Source organism: Ciconia boyciana, chromosome 1 (genome assembly GCF_034638445.1).
Source record: "Ciconia boyciana chromosome 1, ASM3463844v1, whole genome shotgun sequence".
In the NCBI taxonomy this organism is placed as follows: Eukaryota; Metazoa; Chordata; class Aves; order Ciconiiformes; family Ciconiidae; genus Ciconia; species Ciconia boyciana.
In genome coordinates, this window is record NC_132934.1 from 155,025,602 (window position 1) to 155,040,936 (window position 15,335).

Here is a 15,335-nt window from a genome sequence, read left to right on the forward strand (position 1 = left end):
TGAGTGTGATTGCAACAGATGGCTCTTATCCTATAAAGCCTTTATTATTACACTGAACATCAGGCTGTTATTTTAAGCTATATAACGTCAGGTATCAAGTATTTGCCAAACAAAAGGTGCAGAAATTTTAGAAAAACATAATATTGCTAAAATAATACAATAATAAATAATACCTTACTGTTTTCCATTAGATAGATTAGCCTAAAACATCTTCATTTGTTTCCTCTTACACTTTTTATTTGGTTTTCTGCATAATAACTGACTGTTCTTTCTAACCTCGCTAAAGTGTGAGATCTGGTTAAACTGATTAGAGTTTTGAATGCATGCCTACATTTTATTGGGTTACTTAGAAGCAGACAGAAGCTATGTTTTCTCTTTCATGCCTACCTAGATTTTGAGAACAATTTCAAGCAGCAGTGGATATAAGAAGTTCTAGCCATTAATGTGTGTAGAAAAAGCATGTTAAGCATTTAATTACCATTTAGAACAAAGACTGTATAGAGCCGAGTAAAATTCTCCATGCACTGACTTTTTCCAAGAATGTTCATTCTCTCATTCATGACCATTTACACTCATTTTATTCTGTATCAGAAACATGTATAAATGGAGGTAACACTGGAACTTTGCTGTAACTAATACAGAATGATGAATCTTCTAACATGTATGAGTTAGAATGCATTAAAGTATAAATTCTCATTCTTTAGTATAAATACCTTATGATGATTGCCCTGCCTCAGCATTATCCGTTAAAAGATTATCAAGTCACAAGAATATCAAAGGTGATTTTGTCATTGTACATGAAGTATTGCACTTTAAAAAAAAAAATCTCTGCTAGGAAATTCTGAAAGAAAATAGAAAATAAGAATAGAATTAACTCTTACATAACTGCTGCTTTTGAGGGTGTTTTTATTTGAGATGTAAGAAAACTTCAGCAAATAGTTTTATATTGGCGTATTTTTGTTTGCCTAAATCTGAGACTGTATCCGTATTATTATACCTACATAAAAATTACTTCTCCGTTTCCCTTGATGGGTGCATCATCCCCGTGTGGATCGACCATGCTGCAGAAGTACACAAACTGGCTTTGCTTGAGCCATTTTGGGTCTGGAAGCCAGGTACCTCTGTTACTGGCTTAGGCTCAAAGTCACTGGGACATCTCTGTGGTCCCCTGTCAACAAGAGCAGTGACCAGTCTTTTCTCTCCTGCACATTCATACAGTCTTAAAAGTCACACATGGTTTTGCTGTCTGCAGGTGATTGTGCTTCTCCATTTTCTCTGGGAAATGAAGAGTTGACTGTTCCAGTTGACTGTGTCCCTGTATATTTGTTCGGTTTTTGGTTTTTTGTTTGGTTTTTTTAAGGTTTACCAGATTAGGAGGGCCTTCAAGGCTTTTCCTGTCATTTTAGGTATCAAAAGATAGAGCAAAAATATTTGTGATATCGATGAGTTAAAACAATATAAAACCCCTTGTTGGAGAGAAGCTCCGGCAGTCAGTGGGAAGATTGCTATTAAGTACTTCAGAGTTTCCTTTACAATATAGCAGAGGGCAACAAATCAGTTCCTCTAGTAGAGCAAATCAGTAATCACTAGATCTATGCTTTTCATATTCAACCTGTATTAGCAACATCAAGACTTTTTTAATCAAGAATGTTCGTTTTTACACTTTCCATTGGCACTATTTCATGTCAATGTTTACTATTTGGTTTTAATCAGTTCTTCCATTGTTTTGCTCAGTGTTTCTATTTAAGTGGCTGCTGTAGAAACTTTCCTCATGTACAGCAGCTGTTCATGCCTGAGTTGGAAAGACTGTGAACTGGGGACACCTAAGCACAGCTAAATTATACATCCCAGAGAGGGACATAAAGTTGACAAGAGGGGTGATGGGCAATGTGGGAGGCAAGATTGTGTTTGCAGTCTGGAAAGGGCTAATAGATAACATGAAATAATCTAATCATTCCTGAAAGGGGGAAATCAGAAGACCGTAATAAAATAACCAAAGATACTGATCAGCAGCCGATCCTGATGTTTTTCAAGGAGACTTGTGGTTTATAAATAGTTTCGAAAATCAGGCCATTGTCACAACGTTTGTGTCAATTCTGCAGTGACAGTAGTGTATTTTTATTGATTTACCCTTTCTTTATGTCACTCAGAGTAAAATAATCCTTTTAATTCAAATCAGGGAAAAAGAACACCTATGTTTCATAAAGAGAGCACACCAACAAAGCTACTGTTCTTGAAAAGATCGAGATGTCAAAAGACTTTTAGTAATATTGAGTGGGATATGCTAAGTATTGGAAGTTTTTTACAGTTTCCCAACTGGCAGACCAAACTGCTAAGTGGCACCTGGAGCCATCAGATTTTCTTCATTTAAAATAGTGATTGGAACCATTTGTCCCATTTGCCCAAATGAAACCGAATGCCTCTGGCAAAGTTTTCTATATTAAGATGTATTTTTGCACTCGGTATGGTACGTATCTTTGATTAACACAAACTAGTGGATTACACTGATGAATTCATCTCTGTGGAAAGACTGCTATAGAAGCAGATATCCCAGTAATCCTATGTGATGAGGTATGCTCATATTTAGTTTTCAGAGCTGACTTCTAAAGGTTTTCACACAGTAGTATTTCAGTTGGCATAATATGACCTTTTAAGCAGCTGTTGCCAGATGCATATCTTTGCTTGTAAAGGTGTTGGTATAATAATCTCAGGCATTTCTTCATGGAATAAAACATGCTCTCTAGCCTCACAGAGTTTGATTTTACATTTGTACAGCTGCTGTTAGTGTATGTCTTCATTATGGTTTCTCGAAGGATTACAGGGCCTTATTTTGATCTGAAGCATGTAGGTCTCCAATGAAGTCACTAAAGTTTCCCAAGTGTGATATCAAAGTAAGATGAGAAAAGACCTATAAAATCTCCACTTCTCTGAAATCTGCATGCTTGGGAAGCGGAGCTGCCCAGTGCCTGTGCAATACCCATGCGTAGTTTGGAATCTTCCCAAATTTAAGATTTTGTCCATGCAAACACAGTCACGCTTCCAGTATCTACTGACTACATAGCGATTATAAAACTTACGTCCCGGTGTGCATTTTTTTAGTATCTGGTCATATGTATGACGGCACCTGCAGTCTGCTCCTGCTTTCTGTATGTTCATCTTAGTGCCCATAATGCTAATACTCTATGATGCAGACAGGGTTTTGTGGGTGTAGATTACTGGTCTGGAACACCATATGTCTGGGGAACAGCAGTAGCTACATTTTATAGTTTACCCCTCAGTCTTCTTTAAATCATTCTGCCATTCAATTTATATTGTTTTTGCTGGGGATCTCAGACCAAGCCAGCCGTTATAATTGACGGTTCTGCGATATGTCAGTTCCCACACAAGAATTTAATACTTGATGCACTTAATAATCAGTCTGCCTACATTTTCTCTGTAGCAGTATTCACAAGAAGCAACCTGGGCATATATAATTATTACTAGGGAACCACAGTAATGTGGTAATCTCCTTAAGTTACTTTCTAGTCTTTCTAGCCAAGAGCAAAAAGTAGTTTGGGGGTTTGTTTTTGGTTTTGGTTTTTTTAATCTCATACTAGTGGTAGGTAGTTGTTTGATTCTCTTTGCTCAGCTACCTTCTGTTTCAGATTTTAGACCTATGTTTTCAGTGAGAGGTCATAACTTACATTAGTCATTGAAATCATCTGGCCATATGATGTTGGCTTTCAGAAAAGCAGATCTGAATTCTCTTAAAGTTTGGCTTTCATCAAGAAAGGGTAGAAAGCCAAATTTCATACAGAATTCTCAAAAACACTTCCAGGAGAAGAAATAGCAAAACTTGTAACCGTATATGCCTGGAAGGAGACAGAACAGGAAGAAGCAGCATGAAAGTGGGATTTGCAAAGAGGAAACCTGAAGTAGCTTCTAAAAAAGTGATAGTGGAGTACTTTATCATGCAAGCAAGTTCCTAACCATCTGGAAAACCTCTCTAGTTTAGCCAAGAAAGAAGCTTGATATCACAGAAGGAACAAGAACAGCTGAGAAAGCATTTTTAAGAGATGTTAAAAAGGGTTTATATTTCCTTTCAGGTAAGTGTAACACCTGAGGAAGTTTTACAGAACAGTAAGTAAATTGAATTATAGACAACATAGCAAAGAAAGTTAACCTAAATGATAAAAATAATTATTAGCTTTCAGTAACAGGTAAAATCTTCTCCTATATCATCCTCAACAACAGAAGAAAAGCAAAATTAAGCTTAAAGCCAAGGGAAAAGCAACTTAGACTCCCGTCTGGAAAATCATGTTTCTATCCCTTAGAATATTTAACAGTAACTAGAATGGCAAAACCTACCCATAAATTTTGTAGCTCTTAAAGAAAGCATGTGACAGCTTCCACTGAGTTCAGCTGGAACATTTTTAAATGTTTTGATATGCCAACAAAAATAATTCTCACCAAGGCTTGTGTCAAAGATCAGTGTGCACGGTTAAAGTAAATAACTGAGCTGAGTGAGTGAGCGAACACAGACGCTGGCATCAAATCGGATGTCTTCTCACTCTTTTCTCGTTCGACACTGTCACTGACTGTAAACAGATGCAACAAAAGTATTTCATGGCTAGTTAGCAGAATACTAAAAGCTTTGGGGGGCTTTGGTGACCCTGAGTTTTGTTAGAACAGTTTGCTCGACTGCTAAGCAAAGACTGAAAAGACGCTGCAGAACTGCAAAACGGTTGGGTTTAAGTAGTACTAACGGAGGAGAGGGACTCTAGCACAGAGTCTAAAGTGCCCTCTGGTTCCAACGTCAGGAGTTAGGTGAAAAAAAGGGAAGGATACCAAAGGTTCCTATAGTGGAGCAGTGACCAGAGAGGCCCGTGTTGCTGCCGGCTGCATGCGGCACCTTTAACGAGATTTGCGAGTTAAGGATGCGATTACAAATCTTCAACTCAAACTTCATTTCTGTCTGAAAATGTGGAGGTGGAAGCTGGAAATCAAGCAAGGACACACGCAGCCTCGTAAAACTCCTCCAAAGGGGATCTCTTTAGGAAGTTCTAGGTATTAAATGTAATTAATTTATACCGATGCCAAGGCATGGGAGCTGAGGGACGAGGTTTACCTCAGAAAAAAAGGAAAAGGATAGCGCTTGGGAAAGTGAAACTCCAGATGTAGGCCCGCTACAGGCTTTGGAGAGCAAAAGTGCCTCCGCACCCCACCTGCTACGGGGCGCAAGCAGCTTCCAGGAAGGCGGGGAGGGCGGCCGTGCCGGCGCGGGCGGGGCCGGGCTGCCCGTGCGGGTCCCGCCTGCCGGGGCTGTGTCACTTCCCCGCGGGCTCCTCTGGGTGGCAGTCAGGCATCGGGCGTCGCGGGTTCCGACAGGCCCCCTTACGCATCCTTGCCGCCGCCTTCTTTTTTTTTTTGTCAAAAAGAAAACCTTAAAGACACCTACTAAGCTGTATACCAACTTCTGGTTGGCATTCACTGACAAGTAATGATGATGCTGATATCCCCCACGATGTCAAAATAAGGAAAATGTTTGGTTTTCAGTTTTCTTGATGATTACCGCATCTTCGACAACTTTTAGGTTTAGGCTGAACGACCCCGAAGGTACTAGGAAAACATTGTATTGTAGTGTCTCTTCTCTAGTGCTTCTAGTTGAGTCAAGAGACTCGAGAGATTAAAGCGAAGAAACACTGATTTACACTTTTGAGGCACAATGTTATCTGCCTTCTGGTATTTTCCGGGTAAAAAGTCAGAAGCTAGAATATTTCCTCTAGCTCTTGTGGAAAGATATTTTACTCCTGTGCAACTTTCAAAATGTTTAAAACTTTAGAAATCCCATTTCAAACCGAACCCCCAAAAGCAGCTACAAGAGCACTGTCTAGAATAGTACTGTCTGTCGTGTACTCTCTAAGATATGAGCCACTTCATTATGAGAACTTTATTGCAGTCTGTACTGTCTAGGACCAGCTGCCCATGTTTTTACTATTTATGGAAGAGATTATTTTCTGTAAATATGTCCACGACAAACCTTTGGCAAGAGAATAAAACTTGCATGTAATGTCACATTTCATGCCAGGTCTAGGATCTGAACAAAAATAAATTAAAAAAACCTGAAAAGTTCAAGACCTTTTTTTTCCTACTGTTTAATCTTTAAATGTGAGCCTTTAAACGATGCCAAATGCAAACAAATGCTAAATAATTTTAATTAATGAAGAAGGAAGGGCGTGGAGCATTTTTACCCCTTATATTCTTGGACCTTCAACACTGGAAGTGGTTTAACACAATGTGCAATAAAACAAAGGAAGAGTTACTCAGACCTAATGAGTTCAACAGATGATTAGAAGGGGTGGGAAATGTAGTACCCTTTTGATTCAACCTGTCTCCAGGTGATAGAATTTCCTTCTTTTTACACTGCAAATGCATTGGTCCTTCAAATGTCCTCTTCCCTCATGGTTCTTTGAGGTTCTTCTATTCCCCAGGGTGGCTCTGACTGATGGGAAGAGGCTCCTTGACCCATGCCTGATTTAAAGAAAAAAAAGTTTGGAAAAACCCATGCATACCTTTGGTAAAAGGTTTGTGTGCCTTCCTCCTGAAACATCATGAGCTGTGTGGGTTGGTTTTTTTTTTTTTTTCAAAAATCAAGAAAAGTTTAAACATAAAGACAATGAACCACATACCTTGGTGTTAAACTGCCAAGCTTTGTGCAGACAGACTTCCACAGCTGGAAAATAAAGTTCACTTGCTGTCTATTGGCTTCTGCTATCTGTTAGTCTTGTCTTTGTATTCCTGTCCTTCCTATACCATGCCCTCAATCATGCTTTGAGGTAGACTACTCCTGGCTTATAAAATGTTCAAAATAGGGGTCATGCATGCTATCTTTTGTGAATGAATGAAAGGTGCATCTATCTCACTAAACTTCAGTGACATTTTCTTCTTTTTTCTTCTCTTTTTTTTTTTTTTTTAATGGAGGGAAAACAAGCAAAATAATATTTTGCTGTAAGTACAAATATGTTCCTCCTCAGCATCCTAGCTGCTTCTGGATCTGTAACATTTATCTACATTGGAGTCAAATATCACACAAAAAGTACATCAGCCAAAGACATACAAATGTAAGGAAATATTGAGAGCTTAAGTTAAGAGTGTAAGTGGCTCAAGAAGTCCTAAAAAATGAAATTTGGGCACCTCCATTGAAAAAACTGACTACTGCAGTTGGAAAATGAGGAATAACTATGGGGTGAGCAAGAAGAGGAATTACATGAAGAAAGCTTGGTAAATTACTTATAGCTGGTTTAACTGAAGTTGTACAATGCTGATAGGCAACCAGTTGCTTGACACTAATTAAATGGAGACTGAGTCTGTAGCCATGACTGACTTTTGAATGTTAATTTTACCTTAGTCAGCTTATTTTACTTCTTATTCAGCTTCTAAATCAAATTCAGACACACTGTATATCCACCCACTTACTTGCAGACCAACTAAGCACATACATACTGATATGTAGAGAAAAGGATAATCAAAGATTGTTATTTCTATTTTTATACTCCTGGGAAGCACTTAGCAGCTTCCTGAGGAATGCTCTGTGCAGCCATGAGGCGACACTGAAATATGCTTGCAGTCTAAGCATTCTTTCATATTTAGGAGGCAGAGGCACAGGCTCAGTCCCTGAACCGTAAACCTGAACAGCTCTCTAATTAAACATTTATACTGATAGACTCACTATTGGAGGGTTGGGTTCCTTTTCTATCAAGATGCACAGGTTCCCCAGTATTGTAAATTCATGAGGCTTAGGAAAGGATACTTCCATAGTCGGAAGAGTAATCCTTTCAGGGGGTGAAAAACCAGAGCTGAGTGAGATGCCATCATTTGGTGGTCAGAGTGCAGCTTCTGCCCCTATGTATGTGAACCTGTATGGCACTGGCTTTTGCACCATAAGTGGGTGCTTCTCAGTGTTCCCCCCTTGAAGTGCAGCCTGAGAGCTGGTTTAACAGTGGGACCGGAGGAGTCCCGCAGGTGAAAGTCACCGGGGAGGGAGCAAAGGGAGAAGGAGATGGGAGAACTAGCACCGTGGCAGAGAGGGCATGACTAGAGAGTGCTGTTCCCCAGCAGCTGTTGGGGTAGCTCTTTGTCGACGTACGTGTCTGTGTATAATGGAGAGCAGCCCTAGTAATGCGTCAAGTTGTGCAGGGGACTCATGCAGCCCACAGCCAGCCTGAGTGTGGAGCTGTGCAGGTGATGTAAAGCTGCCATGGCTGCTCCTTCTGTTAGTCATGCCAAAAATGCTGGACTCATGTTTCCATGTGAGTGAGCTTTCTCAGATGCTTCCTGGCAGTGCAAGAACCCAGACTTTGCTGACTCTCCCCCCTCCCTCCCCTCCCAACCTCCCTCTCCCATTCTGCATACTGTCAGGGGCTCAGCCCCAAAACTTCTGTGTGAGCCAAGATCTTTACAGAGCTCCTACACAGATTCTTTGCATGTCTTCACAGTTATGTTTGTATAATTAATTACTTGTTACTCGTGTGGCTCCAGAACTGTATAGCTATGGCACAGATAGAGTCTAGTGCTGAAGGATGTGCAGTGGGAATTTTGTAATGTTAAGCATCCTTAGTGCATTTGAGGACGCTTGCCCTGTGAACATATAGCAATAATTCTGTTTGACTGATATCCACTTCACACTTTCAATAAAATACTGAAAATGGTAAGTGCAGCTGAGGACAAACAGATGATATTTATTGTACATGCTTATTTTAATCCTGAAAGATATTCAGGGCCGGTGCTCCCTCTGGTGGTTAAAAACACTCTTTTAATAAAGAATTGGATATTCTCCACCTCTGTGTCTTCACTAATGTAGCCCTGAGCCAATTACAATTCTGTAACACATGCTTAAAAGAGTGTGTAGAGAAACACAGTGACTTGAGAGTGCTACTCAGATCGCACAATGGTGTTTCCCGCTGTGCTGTGTAATTACTGGGCTAACACCTCGAAGCCAATTCACTTGAGCGCTCGCAGTTACATCAGCTGAAGGAACAAATACAGAGCCCGCATTCACCTCATGTGGCTTGGGATTGTCTGGGTAGAAACCATGTAGTGCATTGCAAGGCTGTTGGGCATCGCTGTAGATTTCACGAGGTCACATTGGAGCATCAAGGTGTGATGAATGTTTTGGATGGTGGGCGTTTCTTGTTAACACTTGCACCTAGGTCTCAAACGAATTTCTTTCAAAAGCAATGTTTGAGACTGTTTCTAAAATCAGACTGAGGATAAGAGAAAAATGGAAAAGAAGGCTGAATTGTCAGGCCCTATTTCTCTCTTTTTGGAAACCACATCCTCCATTTTCATCTTGAAGCAGTTACATTTCTTTGCCACACATGGCCTTGGTGGCATTTCAGTTCAAAGAACATTAGCTTTTGAGAAGTGTGGAGCATGTGTGTTTGTGAGAGAGAAAGTCTGAGCTTATAACAATGTTGGAGTCAGCAGCAACACTGGTCTGAAGATGGCTCTCCGGCAAGGTCAAGCGTTTGTTGGCTTCCAGCTCAGCTCCTCTTGCAGTGAAGGCACAGCTGAGGAGCTCTGGTGGATGAACTCCAGCAAACCCCACTGCGTTGGTGTGAGAAGCTGCTCTCGCTGCCTTTCCGCCCTGCGTCCTGCATTGCTATGTCCTCCTCGTGTCGGTTTTGGCAGCCGCCTGGCCACCTGATGAGCTCCTCAGCTCACTGAGGCCAGAGCAAGCTCACTCGCTGAAGAAAAGTAAGTAAATTTAGTGAGCTGAACTGGTGCGGTGGAGGCTGAGGGAATCATACCAGCTGGTGTCAAGAAGGGTGTGGTGGCACCATCACTTTGAAAGGAGGAGGTGGAGAAGAGCTACCTTTGCTGGGTAGATCAGCTTAGCTGCCTTTTGACATCTCTCCCTAAGACTGAGTTTTATGCCTTTTCGACTGAAGGGCAGGCACGTGTCTGCCCTGCCGTCCCAGCTGCAGGGCGATGGCTGGCAGAGGCAAACGAAGCATCTTTCAAAGGGCTTCGGGAAGATCTGCACATTGTTATTCACCACGTGCCTGAGTCTCTGGAGAGCCTGAGAACATTATATTCGTACGGGCCCAGACACCCTGTGAGCCCACACTTCTGGAAACAGTTGATTTATATCCATGTTACCAGTCTCTCGAGTCTAAAATCTCCCAGTCCAGCAGTCCCTAGACAAAATAATAGGGGAAATACTTTATAATGGGATGGTGATTATTTCCTCCCCCTCAGCACTTAATTTATTACAACTGAATCTTCTGAAACTACTTACTTCATGTGACTCTCTTGCATAGCAATCTGCAGTTGTTCCATGTGTCAAACAGCATTTCATGGCTAATTTGGAAGAGTAGGTGCCGGCAAAAATATCAGCCTATGTAGTTATGCTCTTAACACGTTCGCCTCTGTTTAGAAGTCCATTCAGTTGCTTTTACTTTGAACTATCTAATGCAAAGGCATTTGCATGCATTTCACAAAAGCTGGACTAACACAGGCATCTTGCTTATTAAATGAGTGCAACAGCGACTGAGCACTTGCTGTCTTTTTACGTAGCACCTCCGCATTTTCAGCAGCTGAGTGGCAGAATATTCAGTTTTGTGAGCTGAGTAATGAATTCTCCTTTGTGCTTTCTGACAGTTTGCATTGAATCAGCAGAGGTACAGATGACTTGGTTACATCTGTTTTAATTTTTGAGCCTCATGAATTGATTTGTAAGAAGCAGAAGCTCTTTCAATATTACTTGCCAACATTTTGCAGCTGTGAATATTGGAACTTGAACAATACATAGCCCTTGCAGTCGGAGTCTCATGCTCTTCATGCATCGCAGCTAGAAATCTCAGTGCTGAGCAAAAAATAAGTGGGGTAGCAGCAGTGATCTGGTGCTTGCCAATTTATGTAGTGTGGATGCTTAATGAGTTGCAGCATAAATGTAGTGCAAACACTAGCTGTTGGGCTGTTTGGCTGGAACATTGAGTGAAGAAAAGAACTGGGCAGGCAAGCTGGGAAAGGATGCTGCTCAAGTATTTCCTTGCAATGCAAGGCATCTTCAGGACATGCTTATGTCTGTACTGTGCAACGTAATAAGCGATAGCTTCATCTGAGCTGGAAGTTCCAAATAAGCCACTTTGGGTAGGAAAGCAGCAGTACAAAGGTTGCTACCCCAGTGATCTCTGCGGGCTAATCTACCCAGTGACATTCAGACATGTGGAGGTCTGCGTTACAGAATCACAGAATCGTATAGGTTGGAAAAGACCTTTAAGATCATCAAGTCCAACCGTAAACCTAACACTGCCAAGTCCACCACTACACCATGTCCCTAAGCACCTCATCCAAATGTCTTTTAAATACCTCCAGGGATGGCGACTCAACCACTTCCCTGGGCAGCCTGTTCCAATGCTGGATAACCCTTTCAGTGAAGTAAAATTTCCTAATATCCAATCTAAACCTCCCCTGGCGCAACTTGAGGCCATTTCCTCTCGTCCTGTCACTTGTTACTTGGGAGAAGAGACCGACCCCCACCTCACTACAACCTCCTTTCAGGTAGTTGTAGAGAGCAATAAGGTCTCCCCTCAGCCTCCTTTTCTCCAGCCTAAACAGCCCCAGTTCCCTCAGCCACTCCTCATCAGACTTGTGCTCCAGACCCTTCACCAGCTTTGTTGCCCTTCTCTGGACACGCTCCAGCACCTCAATGTCTCTCTTGTAGTGAGGGGCCCAAAACTGAACACAGTATTTGAGGTGTGGCCTCACCAGTGCCGAGTACAGGGGCACGATCACTTCCCTAGTCCTGCTGGCCACACTATTTTTGATACAAGCCAGGATGCCATTGGCTTTCTTGGCCACCTGGGCACACTGCTGGCTCATATTCAGCTGGCTGTCAACCAACACCCCCAGGTCCTTCTCTGCTGGGCAGCTTTCCAGCCACTCTTCCCCAAGCCTGTAGTGTTGCATGGGGTTGTTGTGGCCCAAGTGCAGGACCCTGCACAAGACTTCACATGACTTTACAGCTTCTAGGTGGTAGAGTTTCTGTACTCTCTTGTTCAGTGTAGATACTTTGAGACTGATAGAATTTTACTGTAATTTAGTGTAGTTTTGCTGATGCCAAAAAAAAATCTCATGGTGGAAGTGGGTACTAACTGGGGCAGGAGTATTGAAGTTAGACCTTTGTTCATTAGCGCTGCTTCTTCCCTTACAAGTTTTGTCGCACTAGTTTTCTAAGACTATTATACAAACAGGCAGTCTGATATCTGGACTAAAGAAAGGGACTGGAACCCAGGAGACATCCCTAGGTCTGTTACTGGGTCTTGGTGGAATAGGTTGTCCTAACTTCTCTGAGTTTCCGTGGATGACATGGAGGAGTAAGGTCCCATTAACCGTGTAGCCTGAGACTGCACAAGTTTGGTCTGCTTACCCAATACTTACTTTGGACTACTTACCCCAAACTTACTTTGCAGTAAAATCAAATGGGAAGACAGAGTAGAGGGAGAGGTGTAAGCAGTGTGTAAGTCCATGCTCCCCTGTTAGAATAAGTGGCCAAGGTGGCAGGTTGCATGCAGAGGGGGATCTGGCAGCTCTCACACCCGCAGTCATGTTTATGTTTCCTTACTTCCCTCTGGCAAATCACAGGCAAAAAGATCAGCTCAGTTCCAGTATGAGAAACCATGAGTCTGCAGTATTTGGGACGGTACAGCCCTTCACACGCTCAGGAGTTATGGTCTCCAGTCCTTGGGACATCCAGTAGCTTGACTGGATGTCCAAAAGTCCTGGACAAATAGCCAGTTATTTTTCTTGTGGGTCTAACAGTTCAAGTCAGTAAAATAAAATGTTTCTGTGGAAACCTGGATGTATCTTAGCTTGAAGTGACTCAGTATGGTCTCGGCTCTGCTCCTGCAGCTATGTTTTACCCCTCAGACAGGGCAGCCTGGGAGGTTGAAGACAGCCTTGAGATAATTGACTATAGTTGCCTTGGAAGCCCAAGTTTTTATTTATTTCAAGCCTTGAGTTAACCTCCTTGGCAAGCTGAAGGGGTCATTACCTTTGTGAGTGATTTACAGGCACACTAAGGCCCTTCTACAGTGCCAGAACAGTTTTAAGGGAGCCTTAGACTAAGTGAAAATCTGATCTGTAAATCTCAGTTTTATCTTTCCTTAAGAATGGAGAAAAGACTATTACCCTGCGTTGCAGGGTGCAGTGGTTCGAAGTGAGTTGAAATCCTCAGATGAACAGAACTCCCGAGCACATGAAGTATTAGTCGTGTTGCACGACTCATTTCTCCGTAGGTGTCAAAATAATCTTGTTTTCTTCTCATTTGCACAAGTTATGCTTTTCTTCAGCAATGGAAAACACTGTTTTATGTACTTGAGTGTGTTCTTCCTCCTTAGTCCATCTCCCAGCAGGTCATGAGAGCAAGTGCCCAGGGTTCAGTGTAAAATCCTGGTCTGAAGTGACACGGCATCTGGTTTTGTACAGATACACTTGTTACTGCAGTGCCAATTAGCCAGCCAAAGGATGGGTTTAAGAAACTCAGTAATCTGTTCAACATTTCAGATAGCCTTCAGATTTTAGGATAATTACTTCAACATTTATTCAGAGGCCTGGATCCTGATACATTCTTCCTTAAAATATTTTTCAAAACAATTTTAATTACTTTGTAACTTGGACTTTGTACCTCTTACAGCTGACCTAGAAATATATTTCTTCAGCTGTTCTGCTGTTTGCTTTGTTTTGCTGTGTTTTGTGGTCTAACACACTGCCTGGGATTTGGGTTACTAGCAAACTTTATTCTCAAACCATGACAAAGAATACCGGGGAGTAAATAGAGGAGATCATGCCATTTTGGCACTTCAAGGAAAAACTGATTGTTTGCCTCAGAAAGAACCTTTTTATTGAAAAATTTATTTTTGTGGGAGGAAGGAAAGGAGAGGCAGCAGGAGAATTTTTCCTGGCAGGAATTTTTAATAAATGAGTGCTATTTTGATTTCACTGTCCCATGCTCTTATCATCTCAGTTAGTTTTCTCCTTGGCCTTGCTCTTCTTACCCGTCAATCACCTCTCTTCTTTGTCCCTTCGTCTTCTTAACAAAATCCTGGCCAAGGAGCTAAAAACCAACATCAACCCAGTAACTCCACAAATCTTGCAATTAATTTCATCTTCCAAAACTGTAACTAGCACCATGTCTGAGGGTCATCCATGCTTTCCAATGCCTGCATGTCATAACCTTTTCTTTTCAATATGCCTGTTATACTTACTTGAAGAGTGAGCTCTCCAGGACTCAGATGTTCTTCTTCTCTTGTGTCCTCAGTCCTCAGCTGACCCCTGCAAGTTACCAGCATATTGCCAGAAATCTTCGTCCTGAGAAAACAGGAGAAAAGTTTCTTGCTATTCACCATCCTAAAATCCAAATAGTAAATTGTTTGTTAATTACAAATAGCAATCTCATCTCTCACTGTTTTGCTGAAAATACTTAAATCTTTGTGTAGTTTCCTGTGTGTTTTGAACATCGTTGATTTTATTTCCTTGTTGGTGTCCTTTGAAAATTGGTCTGTTTTGAGTTTCTAAAACAGGTGCCTTGTTTTTTAGCTGTTGTCCAAACTTGTATACCTTTTCCTTTTTGCAGTTGCTCACTAATGGTTTAGTCATCCAGTATTCCCACTTTTTTTGGACAGTATGAAGTGTTTCTCCTGGTTTCACACCACACCTTGAAAGGACAACTCTAGTTACTTATGTGGAACGTTTGGCTTTTGATTTTTTTGATTTGCTGTTTTCAGAGTTTGACATGCATAATTTTTTTCCATCTGTCTCCCCATGTGTAGATTTTGCAGCATTTATTTAGTGTTCCTCTTAGTTTCACTGGGAGTCCGAGTACAGTGAACGTGTAATAGCTGCAATATTGATCTAGAGTGTGGATGGTTTTTCTGCCTCTAGATTTATCTGATTTAAATACATTTGGGGTTGCAGGGAGAGGGACAGACAGAAAACACAGATGTCCCATACAGCATTAAAGAAGAACCTAAAGGAGGACACATATACTCTGTATGTTCAGCTTCTTGGGAAGATCCTGTATCTCGAAGCACTCAGGCTCTGAACCATCCTGAAACTCAAGACTAAGTGACAAGCCTGGTCTCCAAAATCTGCTGTTGTGAATGATATACAAGAAGAGGAGTGGTATTGGCTATTCATACAGTAGTCACTGAACAGTGATATTTGCAGTTTTCAGGAATTGCTGATTTGGGGTGTTAGATTTTCTTCCAGGGTTTAATGGTATGTCTATAGGAATGCAGGTAAGTCTTATTAGAGGGAGAGTGGCCTTTGTGATCCTAGGGGTATAAACATGC

The 15,335-nt window shown here is 41.6% G+C and overlaps 1 protein-coding gene across 1 annotated transcript in view; it reads left to right on the forward strand.

Annotated features, from left to right (window-relative positions):
- COL4A1 (collagen type IV alpha 1 chain) overlaps positions 1–15,335 on the forward strand; it is a 130,500-nt gene that overhangs the window by 60,302 nt on the left and 54,863 nt on the right. The window lies entirely within an intron of this gene.